This window comes from Podarcis melisellensis (assembly GCF_964234715.1).
Source record: "Podarcis melisellensis genome assembly, chromosome: 10".
Classification (NCBI taxonomy): Eukaryota; Metazoa; Chordata; class Lepidosauria; order Squamata; family Lacertidae; genus Podarcis; species Podarcis melisellensis.
Window position 1 is genome coordinate 40,147,885 of NC_138542.1, and position 14,694 is coordinate 40,162,578.

General features: G+C 43.5%; 1 long non-coding RNA gene across 5 annotated transcripts in view; it reads right to left on the bottom strand.

Moving 5' to 3' along the window:
- The window catches only part of LOC309379598, a 119,583-nt gene that overhangs the window by 50,138 nt on the left and 54,751 nt on the right, over positions 1-14,694 (bottom strand). The gene's annotated exons all lie outside the window — the stretch shown is intronic.

A 14,694-nucleotide genomic window follows, 5' to 3' on the forward strand; every position in this document is an offset into this window, starting at 1 on the left:
TTTGTTGACCACCAGCATTATGTCCATTTTTAAGTTCAGAATAGAGAAGTTGTTTTGGAAGACGATCATCAGGCATCCGCACAACATCACCAGTCCAACAAAGTTGATCTTGAAGTATCAACACTGGTGATCTTTGCATCTTCCAGTACACTGATATTAGTTCACCTGTCTTCTCAAGCGAGTGTAAAAAATTTCAGAGACACCATTGATGGAATCTTCCGAGGAGTTGGAGATGCCGTTTATAAGTGGTCCATGTTTCACAAGCATATAGTAAGGTTGGTAGTACAATAGCTTTGAAAACAAGCATTTTGGTTTCCCTGCAAATGTCCCAGTCCTCAAACACTCTGCACTTCAATCAGGAGAAAGCCCCACTCTCAGAGTGAGAGTGAGTGAGCCAGTCACTCTTTTTCAGCCTAATCTATTTCACAGGGTCACTGTAAGGATGGAAGAAAAAGCAAAGGTTACATAAAAATGTAATAAATAATAATTCAGCCAAACTCATTAAAAAAAATTCCTATCTTACAGGTTTCAGTAGGAGAGAGTCCCATGCTATGTTGTTACTCTCAGGTGTGGCAGCTGAAAATAAACTAAGAAAGATGTTCATGTTCTATTTCATTATTTTTCAGAATAATGCATCCTTGCTCAAAATGATTCTGCACAAAATATCCCAACATACGTAGTAATGTACTATGGAATGTGAACTGCATCGTGAACTGGTGAGGAAATTTTTCAGATTATAACCCTAGAGATGCTTGGCTGATTAGGTCAGATTGCTAATACAATATGTTCTTATTTTGTATTTTTATGTTGTGAATTGCCCTGTTTTCTTTGGATAAAGGGTGGTATACAAATTTAATAAATAATAATCAGAGAGAGAGAGAGAGAGAGAGAGAGAGAGAGAGAGAGAGAGAGAGAGAGAGAGAGAGAGAGACTACCTCATTGTTCTTGTTGGCTTCCTTTTTCGGGAATCCAAAGCTCACATGTCTGCCCCCTTCCTACCACCAGCACACCTCCCACGTCAAACTTTCTCTCTGGATCCTGCTTTCCTCAACTTTGGGGCCTGGTTCACACATTCAGACCTAGCAGGGATTGAATGGAGGTGCCAGTTGCATAACTCAGCACCTCCCTGTAGTGAATGTCTTAAAGCTGCATGTCTTATTTGTATGCATAGATGCACATTTTGAAGAGATCGCCACAATAGAAATAGAAATAGAATATGTTTCACCATAGTGGGGTAAGGAGGAATGTTATCAGGTGACCTGTGTGACTGTTCAGATGGCTCTCCAAGCACTAGCTGTTGATGGGAGAGTTTGAGGCTCCCCCTGTTCTTAGGGTTCTCTAATTGGGATTGGGGAGCTCTTCAACTAGAGGACCATTCTCTCAAATAGAGGTCACCCTATTCCAGAACCATGCGTTTCCATGGTAAAATCACCTGTCCTATCAAATTCCAGCTGATTCCATTTGCAGTCAGAATGTCTATTATCAACAACTGCTACCTTCAACATATTCTCCAAGTGCTTTCATACACAGATTTGTATGCAAAATTATTCATTCTTACATATGAATATATGAAGTTCCACTATATTGTCAGAAGCATCTAGCTGGCTACTATCCATTAGGGATTTGTTCAGAGATCTTTCATAGGTTTGCTCAATATCCTTTCTAACTAGTGATCCCAGTGGCTAAATGTGAGCCCTTAAGCATATGAAACACATACTCTACCTTTGCATTATCTGCCGTTAACCTATGGCCTCTTCCCAAAATGGCATTTCTAGCTTTCCTACAGTTGCACTGCATCATATATTTTATAGTCTTAGGACGACACTCATAGTCATTTTCCCTACGGTTGGCACTTGTTTCTCAGTCTTGCAGTAGTGCTAAAACAATAGATTACTTCCTAGCTCAGCACATAGGTGATTTTTTCAAAAGCACTGATAATTTCACAAGTCATAAATCAGTCGGCAGTTTCAGAAGATGCCTCTGTATGAATAGAACCCAATTTTTTGTTGTTTTTAAGATAAATGAATCATCTACTCTCATGGGGGTTTGCACATTTTATGCTAAATGTTAAGAGAGCTGCCACTAATTTGGCCTCCTTCCTGTGGGTGCCAGTGCCCTGAACAATGAGTAATGAACTTTATTTGAAGGGAAAGGGCTTGAGAGTTAACAATGTAGGCTAAAACAGTGGACCTTGGAAAAAGCCAAATCACTACTGATGAGAACAACTGGCACAAAAAAAGATCAGCTGTAACCCTGGAAACAGGAACACTGAAGTGCCAACCTCAGCAACAAGCACACAGCTCATACCTGGTATTTTATATTGTGCCTTTGTTGTGTCACTGAAAACATGCTAATATATTTTTTTCTCAGAACACATAAACAAGATGTTGCCTGGGGATAGATTAAAAAAAACACCCCAGTGTGCTGATGTGTCTGTCTATCAGCTGGCACAACAGTGGGTGTATCTGAGCAGCAGCTGACAGTTGTGCAACGCTGGCCTTCGCTTCAAGTACATCAGTGCAGGCTGAACTGTAACATGTCTAAATTCAATGCCTGGCAAGCCTAAACCAATATCAACATGCATCTAAGAAAACTTCTGGGAAACAGAAGAAAGGAGCTTTTGCTCATTAAAGCCCTCTTCAGAAAAAGCACTCAGGCGCTCAGCAGAAGGATGAGCTTAGCTGTGCTGGCTAGCCATGCTCTCAATAAAGGTAAAGGGACCACTGACCATTAGGTCCAGTCATGACCGACTCTGGGATTGCGGTGCTCATCTTGCTTTATTGGCCAGGGGAGCCAGCGTACAGCTTCCGGGTCATGGGGCCACCATGACGAAGCTGATTCTGGCGAACCAGAGCACTGCACGGAAATGCCGTTTACCTTCTCGCTGGAGCAGTACCTATTTATCTACTTGCACTTTGTGCTTTTGAACTGCTAGGTTGGCAGGAGCAGGGACCGAGCAACGGGAGCTCACCCTATTGCAGGGAGTCGAACCGCCGACCTTCTGATCAGCAAGTCCTAGGCTCTGTGGTTTAACCCACAGCGCCACCCGCGTCCCTATGCTCTCAATACTGGGTGCCATTCACTGGTCATAACATTTCTTCTCTGCCCAAGGATGATGTGTTCAATTCAATGCATGAAAGAGGCCTCTATGCATGTACAGCTGTATGCATGTGGGGCTTTCTGTGCAGTTGGGAACCTCAATCTCACAGGGTTCCAGAGTATCAGGGATGTGGACTAGAGGGGTACACTGATATCAGGTTCCAGACATAGGACATCCCAAGAGGACCACACTTGTACATTCACTTGTTCCCTTGGAGAGGGCTCAACTTGCACAATGATGTGTTCATTCTGGGAGCCTTTGCTCATGACTGCAGCAGTATGTCCCCACAGCAGCTTCTTTCCATATCCCTGCCACCATATAAACAATTCCCTCCACATAGAATTCCGTTCTCTGAAGGAGTAGGTGCAATGTTTGGAGTTGCAGCTAGATACCTCACTGTCACCAAATGTCCAGGTGAACTCAGCGGTTTGGAGTGTTCATTAGTCAGCTTTGGTTGGTGTGCCAACTATGGCTGTCCCTGGACGGGAATAGCCTTGTCATAGTGTTCCATACATTAGTAACCTCACCACTCTGATGTGCTATATGTGGTGCTACCCTTAGGCCTGGTTTGGAAGCTGTGCAAGTTAGAGTAGCTAGGGTGCTTAGTTGGGTCATTCAGTTTTACACATATTATCCCAGTGCTGAAAGATCTGCACTGACTACACATTAGCCACTAGGACAAGTCCAAAGTTTCGTTGCTGATATTTAAAGTCACAAACTTAAATATCTTATGGACTGCTTCTCCCTGGTACACGAGAACCTGCTGTTTAAGATCTTCTAAGGAGACTCTATTGGCCACTTTATGACCAGCAGATTGTTGCTTAATCACAACGTAGAAGTGGGTCTTTTTGGCCGTTACACTCACTGCACTCTGGAATTCCGTCTCTTGGGTAACTCATGAGATGGATACAGTAATGACATTTAAAAGCATCTTAAAATATCTGGAACCACTACACTGACTACCCCAATCCAGCCTAACCCTCTCACAAATATCTTGTTTTTTTATCTGGAGGATTTCTTTATTTGTATGAAAAGACATTAGGTCACAAAAGCTGTCCTCTGTCACCTGAAGTGGTACAGAACAGGTCCAGGTTTACTACCTCAGAACTAGGCTGTGGAAGGGGTTTGCAAATATGAAACAACAACCAATGAAATAATCTAAAACCCAAAATGGTCGACATATTTACCATGATTTAGGCCCTGGATTGTTTTAATTGTCTTTTAAGCAACCACAGATGAAGATATGGATTAATAATAATAATAACAATAATAATAAATAAATAAATAAATAAATAAATAAATAAATAAATAAATAATAAATTTTATTTATATCCCGCCCTCCCAAGCCGAAGCCGGGCTCAGGGCGGCTAACAACAATCAAATAATCAAACAATCAAATAATCCAACATTCTAAAAACATTTCACTATAAAAATTAATTAAAATCAAATTAATGGCAACCGTTAAGCAAAATTCTGTGCAGGTTGCCAGAGGAGGGAGTCAGGCTGCACCCTGACCAAAGGCCTGGTGGAACAACTCTGTCTTGCAGGCCCTGCGGAAAGATATCAGGTCCCGCAGGGTCCTAGTCTCTTGTGACAGAGCGTTCCACCAGATTGGAGCCGCAGCTGAGAAAGCCCTGGCTCTAGTTGAGGCCAGCCTAACCTCTCTGTGGCCTGGGACCTTCAGGATGTTTTTATTTGCAGACCGTAGGTTCCTCTGTGGGGCAAACCAGGAGACGCGGTCCCGTAGGTACGAGGGTCCTAGGCCGTATAGGGCTTTAAAGGTTAAAACCAGCTCCTTAAACCTGATCCTGTACTCCACCGGGAGCCAGTGCAGCTGGTATAGTACCGGATGAATGTGATCTCGTAGCGAAGACCCCATAAGGAGTCTCGCCGCGGCATTCTGCACCCACTGGAGTTTCTGGGTCAGTCTCAAGGGCAGCCCCACGTAGAGCGAGTTACAATAATCCAGTCTGGAGGTGACCGTTGCATGGATCACAGTGGCTAGGTCAGGGCGAGAGAGATAAGGGGCCAACTGCTTAGCTTGGCGGAGATGAAAAAATGCTGCCTTTGTTATAGCTGTAATCTGCGTCTCCATAGGGAGGGAGGTATCGAAGATTACACCCAAACTCTTAACGGACAGTGCTGGCACTAATTGCACCCCCGCAAGAGATGGGAGTTGCCCCCTCAATCCCGAATTGTCCCGTCCCAGCCAGAGGACCTCTATCTTCGAAGGATTTAACTTCAACCGGCTCCCACGTAACCATCCAGCCACAGCTTCCAAACATCTGGTCAGTGTGTCTGGGGCCGAGTCAGGATGGCCATCCATCGACATATAGAGTTGGGTGTCATCGGCATACTGATGGCAACCCAGCCCAAAACTCCGGACAAGCTGGGCGACGGGGCGCATAAAGATGTTAAAAAGCATTGGGGAGAGTATCGTACCCTGAGGCACTCCACACACCAAGGAGTGGCGCAATGACAATTTCTCCCCAAGTGCCACCCTCTGTCCCCGACCAGAGAGAAACGAGCGCAGCCATTGAAGGACTGTGCCCTGGATCCCCACGTCAGCAAGGCGGTGGTCCAGGAGTTCGTAATCGACCATGTCAAAGGCTGCTGACAGGTATAGAAGAATCAGCAGCCCCAACCCGCCTCGATCCAGCTGCCTGCGGAGATCATCTGTTAGGGCGACCAGAGCCGTCTTGGTCCCATGACCAGCGCGGAAGCCGGACTGGAATGGATCCAGAGCCGATGTTTCATCCAGAAATCTACCAAGCTGTTCAGCAACCGCTCTCTCAATCACCTTACCCAGGAATGGAAGATTCAAAACCGGGCGGTAATTGGATAGATCTAAGGGATCTAATGATGTTTTCTTTAAGAGCAGGCGCACCACTGCCTCCTTCAATTCCCCTGGGAATATCCCGGTGCCAAGGGACAAATTGATGATATCCCCCAGGGGGGCCTGCACCTCGTCTGGGCATGCTCTAATCAGCCAAGACGGGCACGGGTCAAGAGGACAGGTGGCGGGCTTTCCAGCTTGGAGGAGTCTGTCCACATCGGCTTGGGATATCCGGTCAAAGTGGTCCAATACTGGACCTGAGGTGTGTGGACCCGATTAGGACCATGGTGTGTGGGGAAGCGGGTCTGATTCTTCTCACACACATCATCTGAAGCATCAGCACCATCTCACACTCAGAAGCAATGGACGAGTCAGAGAAAAATAGCAGATTGTGGTATTCTGAGGAGGAAAACAGCATGGGGGGAGTAACACCCCCTCCTCACATGCTGGATCAGAGATCTCTGGGGCTTCTATTTTGTGTAAATTATCACCAGATAACACATTTGGGTCTCAGCAGTATTTCATTCAGAATCCAAATAGGACAGGCAAGGCAAGATTTGTAAAGGAGGTGAGATTATTATTATAATTTATTGAATTTATATACTGCTCTATACCTGGAGGTCTCAGGGCAGTTCCCAGAAAAAGATAAGTCTTTTTCTCAATGCACTTTAGAAAATTACAAATTATGTGCAGTGTCTTCTGTATATAGTCATTCTTTCAGGGGGGTTTTTTACTGCAAGCATTTAAACATTTATGACTGGATCTGTCTCCTCTTCAGGAGCAGAAAATGGAAAAGAGTCACAATGGCAGACAGAGAGAAAACTGATGGAAAGTACAGCATTAAGTCATCACCAGCATGAAAATGCTTACAGCAAAGAGCCCAAGGGAGATGGAGAAAGAGACACAAAATGCTACCTACAGCCTATGAAGCACATTAATAACAGTGAAGAAGCTGCCTCATAGCATCAACAAAGTAGCTCAAGGTTTCGCAGATCTAACCTGACACCATTCCAGCGATATCAGCACATGACTTCAAACACTGCACCAGGAGACAAGGAGCTTAATGACTACTCTCTGGTTTAGCACACTGAATATTGGTAATATTTTTGAAACTCATAAAGTATCATCTGTCACCTTCAGGCAAAAATAAAAAAAGCACATTGCTGTACTAAGTAAAATGATCTTAGAGAAATATGTCAGGCCAGAACTTGAGAGCTGTGCCTTAAAATAAATAAACATACATTGAGAGATTTTTCTTCAGGTCCACTTTTTCTGCGATGGGGAAGAGAACAAGAAGTGTGAAAATTCAAAAACACACCTAATTCAAAGACACTTTCAAAGTCTATTCATTTACTGGTATGAGGTGTTGGATAGTTCTGATAGGTGTTCATCCTTTAAGCAAAGCTGGATTTTTAATTTATTTTTTAATGTAGGTCTACAAGGATAGCATAGCCCATGGATCCCAACACTAGAACCCACAATTCCTACCCATTCACTGCTCCTCTTTTTCCTACCCCTGCAAAGAAACGATTGGAAATAGAAGTCTTCCTGGTGTCTGCATCAGACCAAGGAAGAGAAGTGAAGGTGTTTCCTAGGCACCTTCTTCTATAAGAATCAATCTTCCTGTCCTCAGGTGCTGTCACCATTAGTAGGAAGCCTTCCGTTCTCTATACTGTGACCACTCTGCTACACAGGAACAAAGGAAGCTTATATACCACATCAGACAATTTGTCCATCTAGCTCAATAATATCTACTGTGACTCATACCAGCTTTCCAGGTACTCGGGCAGAGATCTTTTACATCACCTGCAACTGTCCTCTGAAATAAAACTCTAAAAGGTGGGGCCTTCATGTGCTCCATATTAAAGTTATAAGTTTAATGTACATAAAATGCTGGGTTTTAATGCATTGTATTGAAAATGCTGTAAAGGCATTTTACCGTAGGCAAAAAGTTGCACTTTGTCAAAAGCGTCAATGAAGGCTGCTATTTTGCCATTTCAGTGTACTAAACTACCTGATGACTCATCACCGGAAACAGGAAGTCCTGAGCTCTCACAGCAGGAAACTGAAACATGAGAAACTAGCCTGTGCTTTATTGGAGGTGGCTAGTACTGGCAGCAGCAGCTGTTGAAGAGAAGTTCTGCAATGATTAACAAACTTAGCATCTTCCTCTGGGGCCAGATGGTGGAAAGTTTATTGAACAGCATAAAGGACTGAACGCCATTGCTTGTTTGCAATGTGCTACTTGGCTATTTTATAACACTTATCTTATTGTAACTAGTATTTAAGATTGTTTGGCAGTAAAGCTTTGGAACTCATTTTGTGGTGGAGAGAATTCATTTTGACACAAGGTCCAGATCAGAGATTCTGATCCTAGTCCCTGTGTGCATTGCTGGAGTATGTATCAGTGTGCCCTACCCTGTTATTCCCCACCCCCATTCTGCCCCTGTTCTGCCCATTTCATAATGTGTTGAGTGACACTTTTGGGTCACTTCTGGGTTCAACTCCATGTGTGTGTGTGCAATCACTCATCTTTTGGGTGCTTGTTAATCGGTCGTTGCCTGTAATAAAAATACTGTAGACTGAAATGTCCATAGAACACAATACCCAGGGCATGTAACCCTATCATGAGGCAAAGTAAGGCAGCTACCTCAGGGAGGTGGAAAAGAAGCAGCAGTGGTGCTGAGGTGTTGAAGCACATACAGCTAATTAACTGCATATAGGCAGGATTTAATATTATGAGGCAATGTGAATATATATTTTCCAGGAATAAGGAATGCATGAAATAATATTTAAAGGTCCGTGTGGAAGAGTATGAATAGAGTGAGTTATCAGCACCTTAGTTTGAAGGGACAGAGGGGAAGGGGAGAAACCTGGCACCATTGGTGGAAAGATTTTAAGGTTTTAATTATTGTAACATCTGCAAGTACGCCCAGGCTGCTTGTCTACACTCCTGTGAGGCAATTTTTTCTGGTTTCTGCTTCTATGAACTACAAATTTGGCTTCCACCACCAGTTAAAGTACTTGACGATATCAGAGTGACACAACAGAACTGGAGTGTGCCACTGAATCTGACTCACAAACCACTTCGTTCCCATAATCCAGTCTGTCGGCTACCTAAAGGCAGTGCAAAGAGATCCATGGACATCTTCTGATACCGGCAGCTTCTGTACATGTTTAATGCAAACACTGAATCCCTATACTGGCTTTTTGGAGCAGACTTCTCTGAACTCCCATTTCAAAAGAGCCTGGAAACCTGCTCCTTCCAAAAGGTGAAGTTTGGAATAATGGAGGTAGAGGGAAGTGACATTGAAGCCAATATATCAGAGGGTCTCTATAATGAGGCAAGCAAGTCAAAAGCAGGGCCATTCAACCTGCTCAGAAGAGCAAGGTTAAAAATAGCTGACTTTCTCCTATGATATCTGTCACTGATTTTTTTATAAGTCTTATTGGAGATTCATGAAATTAAAAATATGAGATCCAATGCTCACTGCATTATCCATTTCATGAATTGCATTTGTCTAAATAATTTATATGCTCCCTCCACCATCATGATAACAGTGAGTTTGGATATCCTTCATTATGCTTATCCTCCAGACACCCACTGTGAGGTAGAGTAGACTTATCCCCCTTTCTACAGATGGGGTATTAAGGCATAGGGAGATTAACGGATGGGATTTTCATAAGTCTTTACTTTGCCCATTTATCCAGCTGAGAGCATTCTGTGGTGCTGGATAAACCAATGGGCTGATGGTAAACTAAGGCCTTTGCTCTCATGTGATTCTTTGAAAACAAACAATTTTACCACGGTCATTTTAGTTATCATCTGAAGCTTCCATCTCATGTTTGCTTGCCCATGATAGTCACTTTCATTGTGTGTTATCAAGTACTTCATCAATGGTGAGAAGTGGGGAAAGCTTGCTGTGATGAGCTTAAATTAGGGATGATTGAGACTTTTGTCTAATTTCCAGATAAAGTGAATCAGCCTGATACATACTTCCTGAGCGAATACATGGGTCAGAATGCAGTGGCCTTTCAGTTTTCTTGCATTACTCCAAACTTTGGAGTACAATTCTTGTCTCAGGGAAAGGGTGCCAAAATGTGTACTTAGTTTGCATTCCTGTGCACATTTAGTTGCGACTTACATCTCAGTAGACAAGTGAACTTAAAACACACACCTATAAGACAATGGCTGCCAATAACTGTCAGAACTGACACTGAATGATCTTACTGCACCTGAGGTGAACTACAAAATGGCGTCTCCCTCCTCACCACGACAGGAGTCCTACTTTAGTGTTGAAATTTTCAAATTCATCCTTGAATGATCTCCAGCCATTTAAGAAAAAAACCACTTTGAGCTTCCCATGCATTGTACTCATATTGACTCTATGGAAATGTAGTATTTCCTCGTCAAGTCACTCAGTAGAGCAAAACTTTGCTTTTTGTCCTCAGTGCATCAGTGGTAGTTGGTGCCCATTGCGGCTGGAAGGGCAGAAGGCAGGGAGACCAAAACTGGGTGGAGCCAGAGCCAATGGCAGGTAGCGACAGAGCCAACAAACTTTAGTTTTGTCTTCATCCTCCTCCCTGCTGTGTTCTACAAGGGCAACACAGAGTAAAGAGGACAGTGCTGATGACCAGACCCACTGCTTGGACTGTTTGTATGCAGGGCTTTTTTCAGCTGGAGCTCGCTGGAACTCAGTTCCAGCATCTCTCAGATGAGTGTCATTGCCGGTATAAGAGAAGGGAGGTGTTCATGGTGAGTTCTGGCACCTCTTATTATTATTATTATTTTTTAAAAGAAAAATAGCACTGCTTCCACAGTGCACCAGCCTCCACTACCATCCCCTGGTGCTTAAAGATAAAGACATCAATCTATCACCTGATGATCCTGCAGCTGTGGCCAGTGGTTCCGGTCGGCATATTCAATGGTATGTTATACCATTTGTACTATAGCCATTTTCAAAGTATTCTGTAGATTTAATAGATTTTTTTAAAGAAAACAACCGAGTTCTCTGTTGCAGCTGGCTGTTACTGGTGGGCCCCACATCTGAAAAGGTTGCATTCTATTGACATTCAAGGTGGGGAAAGAATGACATTTTTTCATTGACAAAATACTGTGGCTTGAGTATGGGGGAAATGTGATTTCTTAGCAACATAAATCGTTCTGTGAGTAAATACATCTGGCTGCCTTGCAATGAATGAATAACAACTGCAGTTTTTGTGTGTGGAAAAATCATAGTTTAGAAAGGCCACGATAACTGAGAAACAATGGGACATTTGCATATATTTCAAGGAAGTGATATTTTCTCATGCAAGCTGATGACTTACTGGAAGTCTGCAAAACAGGTTCCCAACAATTTGCATGATTTTAGCAACCTTCATATAATGAGACAAATTCGTTGGAAAGCAATACAGAATGCATTGTTAGTGAAAAGGAATATTGAAGGAGTCTTCTCCATTATGAGTTTTCAGAAGGATGACACGTGTTAGAAGAAGACAACAGCAAGAAATGCACCAAAGATCAGGGATTTCTAGGAGTGAATCTACTGGAAAGCATATATGTTAATTGGTGCAGTATTAGAAAGATCAAATAATCCTACAGCTGAGATCAGTGTTTATATTCTCATACCCGTCCTTATTTTTTAAAAAGAAATAAATCTGTGATTGAATGCCAAAAAGCCCTTCTGAAGCAGTGGCTCCCTTGATTAAGATTTCCCATCTTGGCAAGTCCTAAATCAAGAGACATCAAAGTACTTTCAAAATAAAGAACAGCTGAAGAAAAATGTATGAGATGACAGAAGGCATAAACAATAATACCATGCATATGTTTAAGTCATCTGAAAGTGATCGCAGTGATGTGTAAAATATTCAGAAATAAACATTTAAACGGCAGCTTAATTCCCCCAGGGAGAAAAGTCTGCTTAAACCTTAAATAAATCCTGTTTAGACTAAACCACATCCGTTCTCCCCTTTTCCTTTAAGAGCACTCTTAGCTTCTCTGATTGGCTCTGTATAAAGAAAGATCTTCTGTGCTGCTGCAGATTTTCATTCAAACAAATGTGGAATCAAATGCATTAAAAGATGTAGAAAGCCCACACAGATCTTCTTCGCCACTTGGTCCTGAAATGAAGGCATATGCAACTGTTGCATTATGCCCTTGGTAGATTACACTCTGCAAATTGCTAATGGACGTAGACAGAAATAATTGTTTATAGGAAAGGAATATGGTTGGGGAGTGCATTTCATATATGTACCTTATAGGGTACATAAAGGTAAAGGGACCCCTGACTGTTAGGTAGTTAGGTCCAGTCGCTAATGACTCTGGGGTCTGTGGCGCTCATCTCGCTTTACTGGCCGAGGGATCCGGAGTACAGCTTCCGGGTCATGTGGCCAGCATGACTAAACCGCTTGTGGCGAACCAGAGCAGTGCACGGAAACACCGTTTACCTTCCTGCCGGAGCAGTACCTATTTATCTACTTGCACTTGATGTGTTTTTGAACTGCTAGGTGGGCAGGAGCTGGGACCGATCAACGGGAGCTCACCCCATCGTGGGGATTTGAACTGCCAACCTTCTGATCAGCAAGCCCTAGGCTCTGTGGTTTAGACCACAGCACCACCCGTGACCCTATGGGGTACATACATTGCCTATAAATGCTCATGCTGCCACAAACCCAGCCAATTCCTAAGCCCTGGCTCAGATTTTTACCAGGCAATAAAAGCTTTGTGTGGTAGAGGTATAGCAAGATACCCTTTCCCTCTGCTATGCAAGACTCAAAGTAATGTTTAAAATAGGTCAGGGAAAGCAATGTGGTGCCATCCTGATGCTGTCGGACTCCAACTCCCATCAACCCCAGCCAACATGGTCAATGGTCAGGAATGATGAGAGCTACAATCCAACAACATCTAGAGAGTGATCTGTTGGCCACCCCTGTTGGCCACCTCTTTTATTTTATTTTCTTTGGTAATCACTCTTGGCCAAGTAAGATTGTCTTCCATGAACATGGTTGCAATGGTGTGTCTGTAGGTGACTGTAGAGACCAATTCTGGATCCACACATCCAACCACAGTGGGGACATACCGGTAGGTTTCCAGGTGAGAGTTGATCACAGTGAGGATTTGCAAAACGTGCCTTCCTCTTAGCTCACTTCTCCCTTTCATCCCGAGTTCGTGCTTCTTCAAATTTCATGATGCCTTTGGTAGAGGCTATTCTCCAATTGGAGTGCTCACAGGCCTGTGTTTCCCAATTATCCGTGCATTTTTTTTAGATTTGCCTTGAGAGCGTCTTTAAACCTCTTTTGTTGTCCACTGGCATTTCGCTTTCTATTCTTAAATTGGGAATAGTGTAGTTGCGCTTTGGAAGATAATAATCAGGCATCCAAACATGACCAGTCCAACAAAGTTAATGTTAATGTTGCTTCGACACTGCTTCGACAAAGTTAATGTTGCTTCGACACTGCTTCGACATTGCTTCGACACTGGTGATCTTGCTTCTTTCAGTACACTGACATTAGTTTGCCTATCTTCTTAAGTGATACTGTATGTAAATTTTTTCGGACACCCCGTTGATGGAATCTTTTGAGGAGTTGGAGATGGCGTTTATAAGTGGTCCGTGTTTCACAAGCATAAAGTAAAGTTGGTATATGCTGTATATATACTGATATACACTGTAGGTGATCCTCCTGCAGCACATCTGTAGGCACAGCTGCTGGTTTTGCATGGTTCTTTCCTCTCTGATCTTAAAAAAAGAGATAGGGCAACCATAGTTTAAGTCTTCTACAAAGTGCACTCAAATCATACATTACTTTATGGTGAAGGTAAAATGAGCATCTGCAAACCGCCCCTGTACCAGGGGAGGGGGACTGCTACAGTAAATGTCCAAATCGCAATCATCCTTAAAAGAAAGAAAAAATAACCAACCAACCAACAACTTAACAATAGTTGTTTACAGGGGGAACAAAGAGGAAATGGTGAGGAGAAGACTCCAATAAGGAGAATGCATTATTGTGACCCAGCTGCATTATTGTGACCCAGCAGGGAAATGTCACATATCCTTGGTTGTGTACTGATGCTGTGTACAAGATCACCACCAGGAGAAAAGAGCAAGGCAGGCTGACAGAAGTGTTGCTTGCAATTATCACTAGGTCAGCATGTTACATACAACCCCTGTATCCTTTATGTGATTTATTCTAAGGCACAGACTTTGAGTATAGAGAAGAGGCTGTATCTCAGCTTTCCCCAGCGTGGTGCCCTCCAGATGTTTTGGACTACAGCAACCAGGCAGCATAGGGTTGAAGAACCAGGTTGAAGAAGGCTGCTGGACCTGAATGGTGCCTTTTTGGAAAGCAAATTTTTGTGCTAAACTGTCCCCAGTTGTATGGCAGGCACTGAAATAGGCCCAAGTAACCAGGCTTTGAGGATTATGGAAAGGTGAGTGTGAAGTGGGCCAGTGTGGCATAATGGTTAGAGGGTTGGACTAGGACTTGGGAGAGCAGGGTTCAAATCTCCACTCAGCCATGAGCGACCTTGGACCAATCTCCATCTCTTAGCCCAGGGGTCAGCAAGGCTTACTGGGCATGAGCTGGATCACTCCCACGGAGATCCTCTATGGGCCAGGCCGGCACAGCGCAACGCTGGAAATCGCGTCTGCGCATGTCCAGACGCCGAAAATCATGGCTGCACAGAAGCTATTTTCAGCATCTGGGCGTATGTAGAAGCGATTTCCAGTGCTGCGGACATGCACAGACACGATTTCCGGTG